A 6,000-nucleotide genomic window follows, 5' to 3' on the forward strand; every position below is an offset into this window, starting at 1 on the left:
TCCGCACTCTCATCAGGATCCTAGCTGCAGAGTTTTGGATGTATTGAAGCCTCTGCAGACTCTTTCCAGGAATCCCAATGAGAAGTGCATTGCAGAGTCCAGTCTGGAGGAGACAAAGGGCATGAACCAGATTTTTCGGCATCTGAAAAGGTGAGAATGGGCCGGAGTTTGGGGGATAGGTGTTACGGAGGTGGTAGAAAGAGTTCTTGCATACAAGTAATTTATATGAGCTTCAAAAGTGAGTTGGGAGTCAATTTTTACACCAAGATTAGTTACTGTTGATGAGAGGGGAATGTTGGTGCAAGAAAAGGTGATACTTATGGATGATGATTTGATTTGGTGAGGAGTGCCAATCAAGATGGCTTCGGTTTAGAGAGCGGATTTAGTTGAAGGAAGTTGTGCTCCATCCACACTTTATCTCCTCCAGACAGGTGCTGAGTTTTGATGGGGATGACTGTGAGGGTGTGGATTCAGCTGTGGCATGTAGGCATAGAGCTGTATGTCATCCGGCATAGCAGTGGAATGAGATTTTGTGACGGCTGATGATTTGGCAAGGGTGGTGGGTATAGAATGCCAAAGAGTATGGGGCCAAGAGACTGACCCCTGGGGGACATCCGCAAGTAACTGTGGTGGTGTATATAGATTGGGAGTGGGCCCGGGGAGATGTATTCTGTACCGTTTGCTGAGGTATGATCTGACCGGCAACTGAGGGCAAGTATCATTTAGTCCGTAGTGGGTGGAGCCGGGGTAAAAAGAATACCATTGTCGACAGTATTCAAATGCAGCAGAGAAGGTCCAGGAGATGAGGAGGGAAGGGGAGCCCAGCAGCAGATGATATGAGGAGGTCGTTGTGACTCTAACGAGGGCAGTCTCTGTGGCTGAGGTGAGGCTAGCGGAAACCTGACTGGAATTTTTCAAAGAGGTTATTATATTTGAGGTGGTCCTGAAGGTGGCTGGCACTGCTTTCTCAGTACTTTTGCTATGAATGGGGAGATTGAGAGGGCTCTATAGTTGGATCGGGACTTCCGATCACAGAGTGGGGTTTTTTGAGCAGGGCGGTCGTGGATAATGGCATTTTTTTAAGACAGGGGAACGTGACCAGTTTTGAGGGAATGATTTATAACAGGCAGTGATCCAGGGACTTAGGACGGGTGATTATGAGTTTTAACCAGGGAGGTTGGGAGAGGGTCACAGGGGGACGAGGTGGAGGATTTCATACTTCTCTGATGATGTTCTTGCACCTCTTCTGATGAAACCTCCGGAAAGCCGTTTAGGGGTTGGGAGTATGGTATATGTTGGGGGAACAGTTTGGGGGGGAGTACGCAGAAAGGTCATGAGCGAATATGTGCCGTTTTTTGACGTGGAAGAGAATGGCCATAGAATTTATTGGCGCTGCTCTTCTGTAGCGTGTGCAGTAATTATTGGGCGCTTGGGGTGTGAGAAGGGTTTGGGTTACTAGTGGAAAAGAGCTGCTTGGAATTTCCTGGACTGTTTCTGATGGCATCGGAGTAAACTGCTGCTTGACCTGTTGCCTCTTTGAAGGGACTGTGCATATTTTTGTTGTTGCTTTCCGGTAGAATTTGTTTATGTACAGGTGAGGCCAGAGGCTCTCGTGAAACGCGGCTCAAGGACCCGCCCTGGCTGCCTTCATCTTACGAAGCCCATCTGTAAACCAGGGGTGGGCTGAGTGGGTGAAGGTGACTGTTCTTGTCTTTTAACAGGTGCATGGAGGTCCAGGATGCTGCTCAGATGGCTGTTGTAGTAGTCCACTGCTTCGTCAGCTGATAAAAGTGTGTGGAAAGATGCTGAAAAGTCTGCTGCCAAGAGTTCTGGGTTTATGTTTTTTAGGTTTTCTGAAACAGACTATTCCGCTTAGGCTTGGAGAGGCTCGGGATGGGGATGGAAAATCCATAGAGATTACCTTATGATCGGGGAGCACACCTAGAGTCATACACCTGCAGGGTTGGTGAGAGGGCATAGTTAGTAATGACCAGGTCCCAGGGTATGCCCCTGGGTGTGTGTGGGAACTACCACAAGTTGTTTTAAGTTAAAGCAGTCCAGTAGTTGAAGAAATTCAGCTGAAAAAGCGGCAGGAGGGGGTTGGTCGAACATGGATGTTCATATCAGCCTAAAATTATAACATCGGCGGAGTATGTGCAGAAAGTTGTGAGGAGATTTTGACATCTCAGTGATAAATGATGGGTTTACTTTTGGTGGTCGTGTAGATGAGGAAGGAACAACACAGGGGAAGGTAGGCTTACATTTAAATGCAAGGCATTCAACATGAGAGATAGTTCAGGGAATGGTTGCAGAGATAAATCCAGATCGCCTGCGATGGATGACTGACAGGCTGGGGCGGACCAGGCCGCCGACCACCACGCCCCCGTGCTGCGAGAAGCTTTCTGGAGGTAGCTATATTCCTTGGGTACACTCTCGTTTAAAGAAAAAAAAGGTATTTGGTTGGTGCCAGGGTCTCTGTAAATGCACATATAATCCAGAGATTTTTCCAGGATATGGTCATGAATGAGGCAGGATTTGTTGTAATAGACTGTGCATTTAAGAGTGTTCGATGTTTGCTACTTGATGAAGCATCCCACAAATCTTTGCTAGCTGGGCCCATAGCAGGACTGGAGTTCCACTCAACGTTTTGGTTCATTCAGCCTGTCAGTGTATGTGTGGGTCGAACAGTTTCGTGTTGCCTGACCAGAGAGCCGGGATGGTAGGACTTGATCTGTGAGCAGACAAATACGTTTCTGCGCGGGAACTTCTATGGAGATAAGCGATGACGGCGGCGAATTCGATAGTTGTTTAGTTGTGCACTGTCAATGCAGGGCGGTGGAGTGAGGAAACTGTTGAGATTCATCAGCTGGTTGAGCAGGAGTAACTCAACGATAGTGGAGGCGGGCGGCGCGGAAAACAACGGGCCAACCGTTTTTTTAAGCCAGCGTACGCAGGGCTAGCGATGCACGCAGTAGCGACGACCAAGGTTCGGCCGGGAGTCCGTCCGAGCAGGTGTTTTTGGCGTAAGCGGCAGAACAGGTAGGCCACCGCTAGACTCAATAGCTACGGCTGATAAACGTTATCTATCGCAGTAAGCGTCCACAGTTTCGGGGGGGGGGGGTCGGTGGGGCTGGGAGGTAAACTAATGTTTTTGTGGGTTTTGGGGGAGGGGGGGCGCGTTTTTTTTTTCTTTTTGGGGGGGTAAAAGTGTCGCTGCTGGTCCGGTTTTGTGGGGGGCGAGGTAAGGATAGTAAACCATAAAAGGAAAACAAGATAAATAGGTTTTAACAACTTGACGATTATTATCTGGCGGCTAATGGAGAAGGCGGGCGAACCGAGCAGCGCCACGTTCGCTGAATAGTCGCCACACAGATTGGGCTATCTGACTTCTTTGAAGAAATATCAGCCCGATAGTTCACATGGATTTATAGTTTAGGTAAGGGAGGGAGAGCAGACAGCAACACAAAAATATGAGTCAATGCAATATTGTGTGCTTCCTAGTAGGCTAACAGGATTTTTCAATCAAGGTTTTGCGCACATTTGTGTTTGTAGCTTCGGAGGAGCATAACAGGTTTTTTCCATTTACATTTTTACAGCGTTCAGCATGTAGCCAATCCATCGCTACAATTACCTGCTGATTTATTGAGCGAAATAACCAATCAGAGGCGTTAAAGTTAGAACTCATTTAACGCTTAAAACACTGGAGTTTTTGTCCAGTGGCTCAGTTTCTTGCATAGCTCGAGAAACCTCTTTAATTTACAAGAGATACGTAAATTTAAAGGATTAATTTTGGCAGGTACAGAGTAGCATGCATTGCTTATAGGCCTTTATGATTATGCAGCAATCAGCTAAGACAAGTGACGAGGTTTTAGGGAGGGGGCTTCGTGCTTGCAGCTCTTTTATGAGGAGGCTATATCTGTAATTTATGTTTATCAATGATAGGTCCTATGTATAAAAAAAATTTGTTTGTTACGACGCTACAAAAATGTCTCGGAAATCTTCTTTCAGGAGGAATGATTCCCCCAATTCCATAAATTATGAACAATAGGCTATGTTTTACCATGGATTAAAAGACCCATCTTTCAACGTGTATAGATGATGTAATCTAGAAAAATGGTTAGGGGGTCATTATAAGTATAAACTAAGATAAATTAATATTTAATTCAAATTATTGTCTTTTAAATTTCCCACCTGTGCATAACTGCCAAAACGTCAAATTTAAGTAAATGTTAATCTGTGGAAATATTTAATTTCATATGAAAGTTTTGTCTGTTTTATTTTTATGGCAACCGGCCACCTAATTTATGCATTGACATACATCATTCTCAGCTTCAGATTTATGCTGTAAGAACACTTCATCGTAATGACATACAATTCCAAAGCACCTTTGTAAATTATATATAGTAAACTGTAATGTGGTCACAGACGCCTGGAACAACGCTGGAATTGCATGCCGAAAGACTACTATTCTGTCAAGATGTCAGACCCATTTTAAGAGTGCCATGCTATTAAAATACCAGTATATAGTAAACTCCTCTAGGGCAATTGTAGAAAAAATGGTCTATGGTAGCTAAAATAATGAATAAAGTGTAAACACTTATATATTTTTTGTGTACAATTTAGCTTTTCTTACTAGGGCCATCTTGTGTGCTTTTAAAAATATGGATTCGTCTTACACATTAGGGCGATTGTTTGTCTGTTTTCCATTAGTCATTGTACGACAAAGAAGATCGAACGCCATTTTTGGATTCGTACGGTGGGAACAACACACGCCTCAAATTGAATCCCGTCATATGCTTGGTCAAATCCAAGGACATTTGCATAACTTTTTTGCATGTGTGAATTAAATATGCATTATGTTAATAGTAAGAGGCATAGTTTAAAAACTTAGCAGCCTAAACCTGTGAGTCGACCATTACTTGGGGTGCAAGCTAAAACCCAGACCTTTGATAATGGTTCAGGGCAATGTTTCATTATTAAGAGGAATATTTACACCCAATAACAGGAAGTTCTCGAATTAGATTACCCCTGCACTCATGAGCCTACGTTCGTTTATCTCAAACCCGTAAGACATCCTGTGTATGGGCATCCGCATTCTTTCGATACACAACAATAGCATAATTTTTGATGAGATCTTGAGAGTTCTAAAACTAAAATATCTAGTAAATTCTATAGAATGCTAGGAGAAAACTGTCGGCGGTCATGGCTTTCTTTCTGTAGGCGATGCAGGTTACCCTGGAGGTTTACTTATGACTTTTAACCTATTGAAACTATTATACAATAATTTAGAAATAATTGTCAGTCATATTAAACTACATCCATGAATATCATTTGTGCATTCGTCTTCAACAAACTGGCTCAGACGGGCTTAGTGGTGCAGGAAGATAAATCGGAGAACAACATCTTTGGGGCCAGATGAGGCTCTTCTTGAATGTGCCCGGGTTCAACGTGGTGGTACCATTTCAGCATATTATATGGCTGGCGCTAGTCAGCGCATTGATAATGTCCATCCAGCTGACAATGACCAACATATGTCCTTAGCAAAACCGCAGCCATGTCTATTACATTTTTAGAAACAGAACTATAGCAGAGTGTAACATTGATGCTAGTGGCTGGTCTGCGCAGTCTATTCTCAAGTACGCGTGCTCCTCTACTCCCACAACACTCATCCCGTTCGCTCTTCGCTTTTTCCAAAGTTACCAGTTTGTTTAGCGATTGCCTTACAGGCAGCACACTTACAAATTAAAGCTCATCTCCCCACTACAATAATCAACAACCTTACATCCTCTGAAGAGCAATGAATCACAATGCTATATTTGCAACATCCTTGTACGCACATTGTCAGGCTGTCACGACTATTTGGCAAAACATTATCAACACCGTGTTTTACCAACACACAGCTTGTATACCTCAGTACATTAGAGAGTATTAGAGGCCATCTATGATGTCCACTTCCTTCGCAATCGGCCAATCGCAAACGGGTCAGCTTGACCGTGTCAA

This window comes from Cyprinus carpio, chromosome B19 (genome assembly GCF_018340385.1).
Source record: "Cyprinus carpio isolate SPL01 chromosome B19, ASM1834038v1, whole genome shotgun sequence".
In the NCBI taxonomy this organism is placed as follows: Eukaryota; Metazoa; Chordata; class Actinopteri; order Cypriniformes; family Cyprinidae; genus Cyprinus; species Cyprinus carpio.